Below are 15,436 nucleotides of genomic sequence, written 5' to 3'. Positions count from 1 at the left end.
GTCGGGAGAAAGAAAGGGACCCAGGAACACAGCCGAGGCTGAGGAGATGGCTCCACAGCTTAAGAGTGCTTACTGCCATTCCAGAGGACCAGGGGTTAACTCCCAGCACCTCCCACCACCTTGTGTCTAGTAACTCTAGCTCCAGGGGATCTGACGCCCCCTCCTGGGCTCTGTGGGCCCCAGCACACTTGTAGTACACACACTTACACAGATACACACACATGCATACACATATTTATTTTTGGTTTCTTGAGACAGGATTTCTCTGTGTAACCTCCCTAGTTGTCCTGAAACTCACTCTGTAGAACAAGCTGTCTTGGAAATCCACTCTGCCTCCCGAGGGCTGGGATTAAAGTTATCCGATACCACCACCTGGTTTACATATGTTTTTTACATACATTTTTTAAATAAAAAAACTAAAAGACACCCAAAAGTGTGGGTGTGGTTATGGGCTTCCAAGGAAGCGGCACAGGAAGTGAGAGGTCCCCAAGTGTGGGATGGGCAATTCCAGAGAGAGCAGCAATTCATTGTCTCATTGATAGAATGAGAACAGTGTAGCTGGGCAGGAAGGAGAAGCTTCTGGCAGAGCGGGCTTCTCAGTGAGGTCTGCAGACAGACAGGGTTGTGAGCTTATCTCACCAGCGGGAGGCTTCCGGATGAACTCTATACTGTCAGTAATGCAAAGATGGGACCCCAAACCTGTGATGTCCTCCCCAAAGCTGTGCAATTCCTTCAGACACTGAATTGTCAAAGACCCTGACTCACCAAGATAATAATAGTGCCTGACTGTCACCCTGCTCTCCTCAGTTTCCGGTTCCTTCTTCCTCCTTGAACTTTCTTAGTGGACTCCCCCCCCTTCTCCCCCAGCCTCTTTCTCCCACCTCACCCCACACCCATCCAACTCAGCCAAACAGGAATCTCTGAACTCAGGCTCTAGTTTATACACAGGCTCAAGTCAATTAGGCTCGGGCCCTGGACGTCACATGGAACTGGGAGGCTGGGCCAGCAACATACCTTCAAGTCCGTTCCCCTTTGGGAAGTTGCTTTCCAATTCAACAAAGCTTTGCTTGCTTTTTACTGTCCTTGCTCATCTCGGGATCCACAGCCCTGGGAGCCACTGGCTTGGAGTGACTTGAGTGGCCATTGGGCTTCTGGGACCCTTGTTCTCTGGGCTGAGCTCATTTGAGCCAGGGAACAGGCTCCATTCTTCTTTCTCAGGGATCACAGACACATTAGCATCATCCATGTCCGGCAGCTCCTTTCCTCTCTCATGATGAGTGAGATTGGCAGCTGTCTTTGGAGAGGCCGTGGGTGGGTCTATCAAACAGTGAGTTAAAGCTGGGAGCCCCGGTTACACAAGCGTGTGCTCCTTCCCTGTAGATGGGGTTTCTGGTGAGATTTCTAGGGTTAGATTGTAGCTTCATAACTAGGGAGGCAGAAAGGTGAGGGGCTTCTTCATGTCCCCATAATTTTTCCTGTCTTTCTATGCTGCCTCAGAGGTGTGCTCTGCACTACTGGGTCCAGTTAGCAAGCATGAGGCACCCCAAAACCAAAACAAAATGAAATTTCTTTTAACATTGGGTGTGGTTCCTGGGGCACATCCTTTCAAATCCTGCTAGAATATTTATCAAGCTCTCCGGCTTTATTGAAAGTTAGGGTGACGGCTCCAGCGTCGGATACAAAAGGGGAGAGCTTTGAGGGAAGTATTCACCCGGAAGGCCAGCTTCTCCAGCAGAGACACTACAAAGTGTAGCTAGCCAAACCCGCCATGATAAACATGCCTCTCTTGCCCAAGTCCACAGCCAAAGGTGGTTCATGGGTCAGGGGAACGGCTCAGCTGGCCCAGGCACCTGCTGTACATGCCTGGCAACGGAGTTGATCACTGGAACCCACAAAAAAAGTGGCGAGTACTCACTCTACAAAGTTGTCCTCTGGCCTCCACCTTCATGCCATGGCATATGCCCCACCCACACTGACACTACCGACTAGAGTGCTTAGGTCTGACTAGTGAGCTCACTGTGTGTCAGGGTCGGGTGGGACAGCTCCGCTCCAGCTCCACAGTGACGCCTTCCAGGAACACCCAGGGACTCTGACACTGAGAAATGTCAAAGTTTCCTTTAGCTGGATGGCTGCTTCCCAGAGTTAAGTCAGAGAATGAGGAACATGCACACTTCCAGGAGAAAACAAACAAACAGGAACAAAAAAATGAGGCAGGAGAAAAACATTTTTTGCAAGCCAAGGATGTAGCTTATATAGCATGTACAAAGCCTTGGCTTCCATCCCCAGCACAACTTAACTAAGTATGGTAGTGTACTACTGTAGTCCTGGCACTCAAATTCAGGAAGATCAGAAGTTCAAGGTCATCCTTGGCTAGATAGCAAGTTCAGCCTGGACTACATTAGACCTGTCTTTCTCGTGTGTGTGTGTGTGGGGGCAGTATTGGCAGCGGGGTCCCGGACTTCCATCTTCAGCATGTTTCATTTGCTTCATGTTAGGATGTCCTCACAGGTTTACAGTCACCTTTTCCGTTACAGTTGTAGCCAAGCAGAACCAACCCAGGTCTGCAGGTTCCTGCCTACCCCACACTCTACTCAGCCCTTCCCTGTAAGCACCTACTGACCATGGCACCTCTCAGCATGCAGTGTCCCGGAGAGATCCAAGAGTCAAGAGTGGGGCTGGGAAAATGGCTCGGTAGTTAAAGCAATTGCCACACATGTATAAGGACTAGAATTCAGATCCACAGAGACTCAGATTAATGCCAGATAGACACAGGCAAGCCATCTGGAGTTCTAGTCCCAGAAGTCAGAGACAGGGGAATTCCCAGAGCAAGCTGGCTAGCAAGATTAGCCATATTTGCAAACTGTGGGTTTGATTGAAAGAAGAGCAATTGAGGATGAATTCAGACATAGCCTTGGTCCTCCACAAGCATGTGTACACTTGCAGAAGAAAAACTACATTCATGCACACGTGCATACCACACACACAAACACACATGTACATGCCAGTGGCCATGTCAGAGGAGCAGCAGGTGGCAATTGAAGTTCAAGATGCCAGCCCTCCAGGAGGAAACTCCCCGATGGGTGAATCTCAGACAGGCAAGGCCCCAAGACCACAGAACCTGAAATATCTTTTGTTTCTGCTGTGTCTTTACATGTTTGCTGTGGCTGTCTTCCTCTGGTAGCTGGCATGGTATGAATGGGTGTGGGAAGATCCCCATTGCCTGTAATGTAGTGTGTTTATCTCATGGAAATATCCCATTCTACTGGGCATTTTTACCTGTGGATTATCATGAAGATGATTTCTTCCTAAGCTGTACTGTCTAGTTGATAATAATAATAATGTTAGTTTAAGTAGAGTTTTGATGATTAGAAATATGAACAAGGAAGTGTCACACAGCTACAACACATGGGTTTCTATTGAGGAGCCATAGAGACTGTGGCTTAGGCTAATGATTAAGAAAACAGTTGATGGGGCTGGAGAGATGGCTCAGAGGTTAAGAGCACTGACTGCTCTTCCAGAGGTCCTGAGTTCAATTCCCAGCAACCACATGGTGGCTCACAACCATCTGTAATGAGATTTGGCACCCTCCTCTGTATACATAATAAATAAATAAATCTTTAAAAAAAAGAAAGGAAGAAAGAAAGAAAGAAAAACAGTTGAGTCCCAGTAGCCCAGTTAGCTTCAGTTCTTTTAACCTTAATGTTGGGAGATGTGTTCACAGGTTTCAGGTGCATCACAGCTGAAACAAAGCTTTGAAAATAACTTGAAGTTAGACTAAGATGTTTTGTCAAATAGTTTTGAGGTGAAAAACCCAAGAAGATAATCTAAAATTTTAGAAAGGGACATAGTTGAATGTGCCTTTAAAGTCAGGGAACAAGAACAAAGCAGCCCGATCATTACTAGCTTATGCACTTTTCTTGCTAGGATTGGTTAATGACCAAAGGTGATGACTAATTCCTTGTATCATTTTTGTCCTCAATCTCCTGAGATAAAACTATTGATGAGTGGGTATGCACCCTAAAGATTTAAAGTAGAGCTGACTTGTTTTGTTTTGTTTTTCATATATAAAAGTTTAGGTTTGTGATTCCTTATAAGATTACCTTTCAAGATAAGTAATAAAGTGATTGGCCCTTTCTTTGTAACTGCAAAATGCAGTCTGATTGTAAAAGACCTGATTGAGAAAAAATCTTGCTTGCCCACATGGTTAATCTATTACAATTAGATTCTTGGGTATGAATGTATGTGGGTTCTTGGGATTACTTGTTTTTCACCTGTAATAGGTAAAATGTTTAATCATGTAAGGGATATGGAAAACACGTTGGTTTTTACTGTTTGTTTCATATTCATTGTTATCATTTACTTGAAAAACAGAATGTAACCACATTGTAATTTTTATATTAAACCACATTGTAATTTTTATATTGCCTGAAAGATTTTGCTCGTGTATATAAGCTATAAGGCAAAGACTAGAGATAGAGAGAGTTAAAATAGACTAGAAGGAAACATCAAGAATGAGAGAGTTAGAAGGAACTAGAAGGGAAGCATCGAGAATAAAGATAGAGTTAGAAGGAAAACATCCAGAATGAGAGAAGGAAATCACCAGGAAAATAAAGAATAGAGAATGCAAAAGAAGAATAAAGAAAAGGTCTGAAGGAAGCCATCAAGAGAGTGGGCGAGTGTCTTTTTCCCTAACCTCCTCAGATAGGAAAATCTAGTACTCCCCTATGCTGGATTCCTTCTGAGCCCTGGCTGTCTGGAGGCTGCTCCCTCGGGCAGCAATACACACAATGGGAGAGAAGAGGGAAGAAGAGTCTGTGGTTTCTTCAGTGTAAAATGCAAAGCAAAACAAGCAAATCTAAAGAAAGGAAAGAAAAAGAAAAGTCTGGGAGCTTGAAGACAGGAGCAGGCCTCTGTCTGGGGAGGTGGCTCTTTTCCTGTTTATGAGGAAGTGACTGATGTACCAATGTACTAGGTTGAGGTTTTGTTTGCCACCCTGTGCCTGCTATGTGCTCAGTAGACAAGAACCAGAAGGCTGGGGTCCATGCTGTCTTTATTCATTAGCTGTATATTGAGGGCACAGTGTTGTGTCCCAGTCAGTAAGTGGCCAGGGGTGTGGCACAGATCACATGGTGCCAGGATACACAATCCTCACTTTGCCATTTGCTAGCTGTGTGACCTGGGCAAGTTACTTACCCTCTCTGGACTTTACTCTCTCTCCTTAGTAAGATGGAGGTAGTGCTGGCATCTGTCTCCAGGGATGGCTGGGAGCAGCTAAGGAATCGGTCACCATGCATGTGTTTGGCTGAGTGCTGCATCTGACCATTGAACTGTGAGAAGGGGAAGGATGCCACTTGAAGTAACTGAAGAACCAGAGGAGGAGGAGGAAGGGGAGGAGGGAGAGGAGGAGGAAAAAAAAAAAAAAAAAAAAAAAAAAAAAAAAAAAAAAAAAAAAGAAAAGCATGGGTTTATTTCCCCCCCTTTTCCACCCCACCCCTCCAGCACCTGAGGCACTGGTAGACCTAGCACAGCCCTTCCTCCCAGACTGAGCCAAGTGTCCTGCATAAGCTCCAGGTTTCAAACAGCAAACTCATGCAATGAGCACAGGACTTGGTCACACTGCCTAGTTGCCTCCCAAACAGATCAAGCCAATCAACTATCTCACCTATTCAGAGGCCTGATCCAGCTGGGGCCCTCAACCTTTGTTCATAGTTCATGTGTTTCCATTCATTTGGCTATTTTTTTTCAATAATTGAGTAAAACTGAAATTTATTATAGGCCACAGTCATCCTAGGGACCTGCATGCTATATATATAGCCTCTTATGGTTCTATGGGTTGTGGTCTGATTGTTCTTTATTTTATATCTAGAATCCACCTATGAGTGAGTACATACCATGACTGTCTTTCTGGATTTGGGTTACTCACTCAGGATGATTTTTTCTAGTTCCATCCATTTGCCTGCAAATTTCATGCTTTCATTGTTTTTCTCTGCTGAGTAGTACTCCATTGTGTATATGTACCACATTTTTTTCATCCATTCTTCCGTTGATGGGCATCTAGGTTGTTTCCAGGTTCTGGCTATTACAAATAGTGCTGCTATGAACATAGCTGAGCATGTATCTTTATGGTATGAATCAGCATTCCTTGGGTATATGCCAAGAGTGGGATGGCTGGGTCTTGAGGTAGTTCTGATTCCTAATTTTCTGAGAAACCGCCATACTGATTTCCACAGTGGTTGTACAAGTTTACATTCCACCAACAGTGGAGGAGTGTTCCTTTGCTCCACATCCTCTCCAACATTGGTTGTCATTGGTGTTTTTGATCTTAGCCATTCTAACAGGTGTAAGGTGGTATCTCAGAGTCGTTTTGATTTGCATTTCTCTGATGATTAAGGATGTTGAGCATTTCTTTAAATGTCTTTCAGCCATTTGTAGTTCTTGTTTTGTGAATTCTCTGTTTAGCTCTTTAGCCATTTTTTAATTGGACTGTTCAGTACTTTGATGTCTAGTTTCTTGAGTTCTTTATATATTGTGGAGATCAATCCTCTGTCAGATGTGGGGTTGGTGAAGATCTTTTCCCGTTCTGTTGGCTGTCTTTTTGGTGACCTACACTTTTAAAACCTAGCACTCAGGAGACAGAAGCAGGTAGATCACTGTGATTTCAAATCTAGCCTGGTCAACGTAGTGAGTTCCATCCAGGCTAGCCAGGGCTACATAGTAAGACTGTCAAAAAACAAAAAAACAAAAAACAAAAAAACAAAAACAAAAAACCCAAAACAACTAACCAAACAAAAACAAAACCAATCAATTAAGACAAAACCATAAACACAATTAGTTAGGAGACTGAAAGATGAGTCAGCAGTTAAAAGCACTTGCTACTCTGGCCGAAGACCTGGGTTTGGTTCCCAGCACCTACCTCGTGGCTCACAACCCTCTGTGACTCTAATCCCGGGGGATCGGATGCCTTCTTTTGGCCTCTGTGGGCACTGCACACATGTGATGTATACATACATGCTGGCACACACATACAAACTTTTTAAATCCTAAAAAAATTAATGAAGTGGAACACCCTAAAATCAGATATGTTTGGCTCTGAAAGCTGCTTTCCTGCCCTGTCAAGCAAGGAGTCTCTTAGTCACTTTTTCTTGGTGTTAAACTTCTTTTGAACGACAGCTGTCTGTCTACAGTAGCAGAGCCTGGATGACAAAGCGGGTCTGTGTTCCCTGCCGCCTGCAGGATGCCAGAGCCGCTCTCTCCTCCCCCTAAGGGCATCTCCCACTTCTGGGCCCCCAACCAGGTTCCCTGAGTTTCACTGTTCTCTGGTGGCAGGGATTTGACATGGCTCTGATAGGATGCCAGGGACAAGATCTCACTCAGAGTCCCTCTGTGGCATTGCCAGTGTGGTCCTTCTGAGGCATGGGCATCCTGAGCCAGAGGCAGAGTGATGCCCCGTGAAGCCAACACTGACCACATTGCCTTTGAAGAGCTGGGGACCAGCGTGAAAGGCTGTTCTAGACCCCAGCAGGGCCCTTGAATGAATCCAGACTGTCTGCAAATCTGTGACTCAGTGTTAATTACCTTAACCTGACACCCAGGACCTCAGGCTTAAGCTACCCTGGGCAGTTCCCAGGGCTGCAGCTCCAGCAGGGGCTTGAGCAGCGGGGCAGGAGACTGCCTTTGAGTAGGCCTGCTTCAGGCGAGGGGGTGGGCAGGGCACCATGACGTGTGTGCATTTTCTTTTTTATGTGACTTCTATTCCGTCGGTGCACAAGGAACTGAGGCAACATAAAAGGAGTGCATTCGGCAAATTGGTGGTTAGAGACAGAGGAAAAATGAGGATGCCGAGTGGGAAAGACATTCGGGAAATCCCAAGTCAGTGGGAAAAAGACGGACAGAGATGAGTGCCAGACCCAGACGGCCACAAAGCTCAGAATTAGATTATTTTTCTCTACTCCATTTTTAAAATTCATTTTACATCCCGACCACAGTTTCCCCTCCCTCCTCTCCTCCCAATCCCTCCCCTACTTCCCTAAGTGCCCCCCCCATACTGAGCTTCCCAGCAGCCCTGTGAGGAAGGAGCCAGAAGTGACCCCAGCATCCTTTTCAGCTGGGAGGCAGAGCGCCCGTGAGGTTCTCGGCACTCAGAGACTTCCAGCAGGAGAACGTGGAGTCCAGTCCTTAGGCACGCTCTGCAGATGTGACTTGGATGACACTTCCTGTGGCCCTGCCTTTCTTCATCTGAAAGGTGTAAGGGACACTAGCCAGTGTTCTTTAAGGAGTATGGATGCCTGGCAGACACCAGAGACCCAGTATATTCATTTCTTAGTTTCCTGTGCCCAGCCGGTCGCATGCTCTGTCCCCTTCCAGGCAGCTATTGCACCCCGTAACTATTATTTTATGGACGGTTTCCCACTCCGTGACAGCTCGGTGAGAAAGTCTGGGAATTGGTTTATTTGTTTTTTGTTTGTTTGTTTGTTCATTCAGTTCATTCATTTAGACACAAGGTTTCATGGAGCCCAAGTTGGCCTCCAACTTGGGTATGTGGCTGAGGATGACCTTGAACTTCTGAACCTCCCAAGTGCTGGGATTACAGGCATTCACCATCATACACCTATTTTACAAAGTGCTGGGGATGGAAGCCAGGGCTTTGTTCATCTTAGGCCAGCACTCCAGCAACTGAGTCCCAGCCCCCATTTGTATTCTGACAGGCTCTCTAAGCCACTTCAGTGCTATTGATGTTTGAGTACCACTGATCTACAGGAAGCCCAGTCTGTTTACTCACTGATCAATCAGGCCCCAAGGGGGCTGGCCAGGTGTTAAAGCGCTTGCCACCAAGCCTTGGGACCTGAGCTCAGTCACCAGAACCCACGTGATCAAAGGAGAGAATCCACTCTTGAAAGTTGTCCTCTGACCTCTACACTCATACCCCTCTGCCCAGTCCTACCACACATCACATGCAGGACAGAAATACATAAACAAACAAACTGTTTAACTAGGAATGCATGCTACTCCCCTGGTGCAGAGGAGACAAGCAGCTGGGCACAGCAGCAGAGGTTAACAGGAATGTGAGCAGCCGGAGTCCCACTGGTACTAATGAGATGAGACCAAACAACCATGAAAAATAACCTTTTGCTACCCAACCAGGTTAACAGTGGCCACACCCTGCTCCAGAAATGCAACTCATGGATATAACTAGAAAAACCCTAAAGGTGTGCTCCAGGACACATGAATAAACCCAGCGACCACAGTCATAGTAACCATAAATTTGCACACCTACTGCTCTTAGGATGTGTATCTACATTGCTACCTGTGCAGGGGCTGGAATGTCAGATAGTAACGACCATGGGCCATCTGTGCCCCACACAGTCACATGGATGAATCCCCTTAACAGCATGGCGTTAACAAAACAGGTCACAGAGGCATACAGTATCCATCCTTCAGCACAAAGGCAAACCCTCACAATAATGCAAAACCCATAAGGAAAAACAAGAATAATAACTGCAAGAGGCACAGTTGGGCTGGGGGTGGAGGGGTGTAGTCGGGGAGAAGACCACAAACATCTAAAGGCTCTGTTTCTTTAGCTGTGCGGCATTTGCCAGACTTCACTCTAATATTCTTCAAGATTCCCATATGTTCACACATCTTCCTGATGTGTGGCACATTGTGCGATTTTAAGAGATGGCAACTGGTAAAGAGAACGTGAAATGCATACGTGAGCAGATCAAGCCTAGCTTGCGGCAGGTAGTGGGCCCCTGGGCAGCTCACAGAGATGGGTGCTGGGGTTGGGCTGGCAAGGGTCCAGCTGCCTGAAGCTCCCAGAAGAACAAGATGGCCTTCTAACAATCATGCTGCATGCCAAGGCCGGAAGAGTCCCCAAGTGTGTGGGTGGAGGCCAGCTGTGTGAGTGAGGCCCTGGTGAGGGCAAGTGGACTGGAGAGGGGAAGATGAGGGTGAGTCACACTGGAAGAATCTAGTCTAGCCAGAGTCCTCACAACAAACTCCCCAGCTGGGCTCCAGGGTCCATGAGCCCATTAAAGTGTGTGCAGAATGCCTCCACACACACAAAACAAAAATAAATAAATCTTTAATTTTTATATTTCTTTAAAAAAAGTATGTGTTTGTATATCTGTGTCTTAGGGTTTCTATTGCTGTGATGAAACACCATGACCAAAAGCAAGTTGGGGAGGAAAGGGTTTATTGGACTTACACTTCTGTATCACTTATTGTTCATGATCGAAGGAAGTCAGGACAGGAACTTAGGGCAGGAACATGGAGCAGGAGCTGATGCAGAGGCTGTGGAAGGGCACTGCTTACTGGCTTGCTCACATCACGTGCTCAGTCTGCTTTCCTATAGAACCCAGGACCACCAGCCCAGGGTTGACCCCACCCTCAATGAGCTAGGCTCTCCCCCACCAATCACTAATTTAAAAAATGCCCTACAGCTGGATCTTACGGAGGCATTCTTGAGTCTCCCTCCTTCCAGGTGACTCCATATTGTGTCAAGTTGACATAAAACTAGCCAGTACAATGTGCCGTCATGAGTTTACATGCACCCCATATGTGCAGGTGCCCATGGAGACCAGAGAGCATCAGTTCCCTGGAGTTGCAGATCTGGAGCAAAATTATTTTGTGCTATCTTTAGTGCCCATAATGGCCCCCAGAGGAGTCTGACCTGACCCCTGGTGGCTGTCACTGAGCTCTTTGGGGATGTAACTTAACAAATCACCAGCTTCCACCGACTCAGCAGCACTCAGAATGTCGTCAGACAGCTTCCGAGGCCTCCAGCTGAGCTCTCCTCGCTTCCGGGACCTGACGTTCCCACCAGTATATTTGAAAAATGCCTGGATTTATGAATTTATTTGTTTTTGGAGACAGAGTCTCTCTATGTAACCCTGGCTGGCTTAGAACTTGATAAGTAGCCCAGGCTGACCTCAAATTCAGAGATCCACTTGCCTCTGTCCTCCCTGAAAGGTGTGTGTCACCATGTATCATTCATTTGTGACTTTTGTTGTTGTTGTTGTTCTATTAGTGTAAAAAGCTTCACAAAACTGTTATCGCACTGAACCATAGTGCTGAGGGTGACCTGAGTGTTACCAGACCATACCCAACCATATTTGTCTTCAGAGTAATCTCATTCCCTTTGAGGTAAGAGCTATGTTTATGCACCCACAAGGCCTTGCTGTTACGTCTTCACTGTCAGATCTGGGGGACCTGATGTTGTCTCACCCCACATTCTCACAGTTGATCTTTCCTCTCCAGCAGGTAACAGGGTCATCCAGAGCTCATGAGACAGCCAACAGCCCTGGAATATTCTCTGCACACAGGGGCCACATAACAGCCATCAGAATGCCCTGGAAGAGATGAGGATAGTTAAAAGACACTTGTGTCCCTCAATCTTCAATAGTCCCCATTGGACTACGGAAACAACGGATCACCCCAACATTGGAATCCCCCTCGGGTGCCTCATGGTGGGGGAAGGAAGTGGGAGAAGGAAAAGGCTAAAACCTGGCATCAGCCAGAGGTCGAACTTGTCTCCTGGGAAGAGGCTTCCCACAATGCCGACAGCTTACTAGACCGCTCTTCTGAAGAAACTGGAGCCCAGGCAATGACGACAGGTCAGCAATGGGCAGGACCACACCTTAATCATGACAGGCTTAGACTTGTAGATCCCTGGCCCTCTACTTGAATGTTAAAGATCTTTAAACTTTATTTTTACTTATGTATATGTGTGTCTCTCTGTGTGTGCCCAAAGGGCATCAGATCCCCCTGCAACTGGAATGGCAGATGGTTGTGAACTGCCATGTGGGTGCTGGGAACCGAACTCAGGTCCTCTGCAATAGCATGAAGATTTCTTATTCACTGGGCCATCTCTCCACACTGCTATTTAAATTTCAGTCTCACTTTTGGACCCTGAAGATGGATTTGAGAGGGTCGCTATATCTCTGTTCCTCTTCCCAATGTGGCCACATTGACTAAATCTCCTTTTTCTGCTCTTGGCTATTTATGTGGTTGTTTTAATCGGCTTCTTGAGATTGGGCGGCTCAGCCTGGTGTCTTGGGTCACAGACTATGACCCCAAATTCAGTAACGATAACATTCCAAAGAAGCCAAGGCCTGGATCCTTGAGACCTGGAACACAACGCACCTTCCAGTGATGGAAGGCGATGCACAAACTGCCAGCTGCTGCCTCTGGGAGAGCAGGACACAGTCCAGGGGTGTGAGCATGTACCATGGCTACTTAGGACTCCTGTAACTACCGGCAGCTTGTTCATTCTACAGCACCGGACCCTCGAGTGACAGCTGAAGATGGCAGGTGGCCCTGCTTCATTACTGGGGAGCTCGGTGAGGTCTGGAAGACAGGGAACAGAAGCACTGAGGCGCTAGCAGCAGCCAAGGAGCCCAGGGCGGCCCTGACCACACCTGGCCACTGTGGGACCCAGCCCTGCCTGGCAGCCTTCCGCTGGGTGTGAGTCCACAGGGCAGATAAACATGTCCGGGAAGAGAATGGCCCACGCATGTCTGAGGAAAGTGCAGGTGTCTCTGTTATTTTAAACCCGCCCCAGGTTCAAGTTCAGATGTCAATGTTATTCCTGAAGGCTGCCAGCTCAGCCCTGAAGTTGCCGACAGAGAGATGCGATCGCAGTCCTGACAGCCGAAGCACAGGGGTGACTCTTCAGAGTTGCCAAGCGCCTGCAAGACCTGTCCTGATGAAGGCCGGATGCCCAACATCAATAACATCTGTCCATCTCATCAGCGACGACATCAGTAGCAAATGACAGCGTGGAAACAGAAACCATGCAAACAGGGATGGGGCAGCGATGACCAGGAGCGGGCTCAGGGAGTTGTCGTTTGAGAGAATCATTTGGAAAGCAATTGTCTGACTCTGCGATCTCACTTCCGTGGGTGTAGACGGATAAATCAGTGTTTTGGGAGAGAGGTTGTGCTTCCGGCGCAACAGGCTCTGCAAGATCACCGTGATAGGCGAAGACTCCAAGTGCCCACCGACAGGGACAGGCTGAGAGAATGTGACACAAACACAGGTCCCTGTGTGAGGAGGTCGATGCGTTAGTTAGCTTGAGTGTTGCCGCCACTTGACAATGGCTACCTCGGGTCAGCAAGACCGCTGGGTGGGTAAAGGAGCTTGCCGCCAAGCCTGACCACCTGAGTTTGATCCCCAGGACCTATGTAAAGGTGGAAGGGGAGAATGGATCCACAAATTTGTCCTTTGACCTCCATGCATGCTCTCATCACATAATAGTAGTAGTAACTTAATAACAATAATAATAATAATTTAACAACAACAAAAACATCCCACAACACACTGCGCATCTTAAATACATACACTTCTCAATAATCAGCAGGTAAAGTCCTGGGAGACAGCTCAGTCAGTAAAGCGCTTGCCTTGCAAGCGTGAAGACCTGAGTGTGGGTTCCCAGCACCCCCACAAAAAGCCAGGTGCAGCATCCTGGCCTATGATCCCAGCACTGGGAGTGAGAGGCAGGAGGATATGTAAGGCTCGCTGGCCAGCAAATCCAGCCAATCAGCAAGCCATGGGTTCAATGAGAGACCCTGTCTCAAAAAACAAAGTGGAGAACAGTCAAGGAAGACGCCAGCATGCCCTGTGGCTTCTGCCCGTGTGCACACGGTCTTGTCCACCACCACACATGCGCACAGATGCAGAACACATACACAAGGCCGGGGTGGAGGCACACACTTGAATCCTGGTGTTGCGGAGGAAGAGAGACATTCTGAGGCTCACCGGAAGCCAGCAGAGCATGCTTAGTGGGTTCTGACCAATGAGAGAACCTGTCTCAAAAATCAAGTTGGGGACCGGGGAGATGGTTCATCAGGTGTTGGAAACCCAGGACTCACATGACGGAAAGACAGAACTGACTCCTACCATGTCATTCTACCACAGCTGTGCTGGCTCTTCCCAGGGAACAGCCAAACAGGCACATTGTCATCAGCCTCCTCAAGTCCGATCAAATGCCGCCTGCTCTGCCCACCCCATTTAAAAGGAGAGACAGAGAAAGAAAGAAGGACAAAGCGCAGAAGCTATTCCAGGAGAGACTTCAGGTACATTCTTGCCCTCCCACCAACTTGCTGTGTGACCATGGGTCTATCAACACCTTCTCTGTGCTCATTTTCTACATGTACAGAATGAAGGCCAGATCTTGTGTTCCTTGAGGGCTCCCTCCTGCCATTAGAAACAAAGACTCCTAATCACGTGACCAGCCTGAAACACTGAGCTTATTTGGGCCTATTGTGAGCAAGGTCATGTAGAGAGAGCATCAGGCCTGGCCAAATCCTCTGGAGGACAGGAAGTGACCCTGGTCTAGCTCCTGTTAAGGATTCTTGGACCTGGGAGCCTTTCTTGGCCTCTTAGGGCCCCAGTGGCCTCCTCCCAGCTCTGGAGACGCTCACATCTGCCTAATCCTGCAGTCAGCTCTCGTGAAGCAGGCGAAGTCTTTGATTCAAAGGCTAGTGAGAAGAAGAACCCTGTTCCACATCCCCCCAACACCCTGTGCTGGCTGCAGCTCCTGGGACACGCCTTCTCCAAGCACTCCTGTTGGGACTTGTCCATCCCTCACCACCCCCATTTACGCCATTAGCAGACAGACCTGGCACCAGATGCAGTGCCCTCTTGAGAGCCCCTGGGCAGGTACGGCCCACACTGCACCATCTGGTCTCGTGGGGGAGGCCCCCTAGAGGCAAACACCCACTGCCACAGGCGATCCATGGCCCCCAGGACAAGTGTCTTTTCCCTCCCTGAGTCTCAGTTTTCCCTTCTATAAAATGGGCTGACAGCCATCTGCCCTTGGTGTTACAGTGAGAAGCTGCTGTGCTAAGGTCTGAAAAGATCACATCACCGGGACAGGCTGCTAATAAAGGCCCTGCCCTGTGATGACGCCTCTGTTCAAATCCTGACTGGCCCTAAAGCCTCCCTGTGCCTCAGTTTCTCCCTCTGGAAAGTGGGTGTGATAATGTGTGCTGACCTCAGAGCTGCTTCAGGGATGGGATGGGGGAGGGGACCGGAACAGCGCACATTTCCCAGGCTGTCCTGAGAGCATTCCTCTAACAGCAGAGAGCAGGATCCCCGTGAGCAGACCCCGGAGAGACTCAGCCACACCTGGCGTGACCTCTGGCTTGGCGTCCCCCTGCCTTGCTCACCTGCTTTCCGATGGCTTAAGTGTGCTTTGGCAAGACTCTCCAGTCCTGGGCCGGGCAAGGGTGGTGAAGAGCACAGGCTGTCCCTTCCCCTCCCAGGTTTCAGGGCGCTCGGCTCTTCGATTGCTGCCAAGCCCATGGTGGACACCCACCTGGGGGTCCTGGATGGCCCAGGGTAGGGGAGGCTCTGCAGCCTTCTGGGGCACCTGAGTGGAGAGGGGCTGGGCCTCCGGGGCAGGGCAGGTGCTGACTCACGGCCTCGCCTGGCATTA

Source organism: Peromyscus leucopus, chromosome 2 (genome assembly GCF_004664715.2).
Source record: "Peromyscus leucopus breed LL Stock chromosome 2, UCI_PerLeu_2.1, whole genome shotgun sequence".
NCBI classification, from domain to species: Eukaryota; Metazoa; Chordata; class Mammalia; order Rodentia; family Cricetidae; genus Peromyscus; species Peromyscus leucopus.
This window is presented reverse-complemented; position numbering follows the sequence as displayed.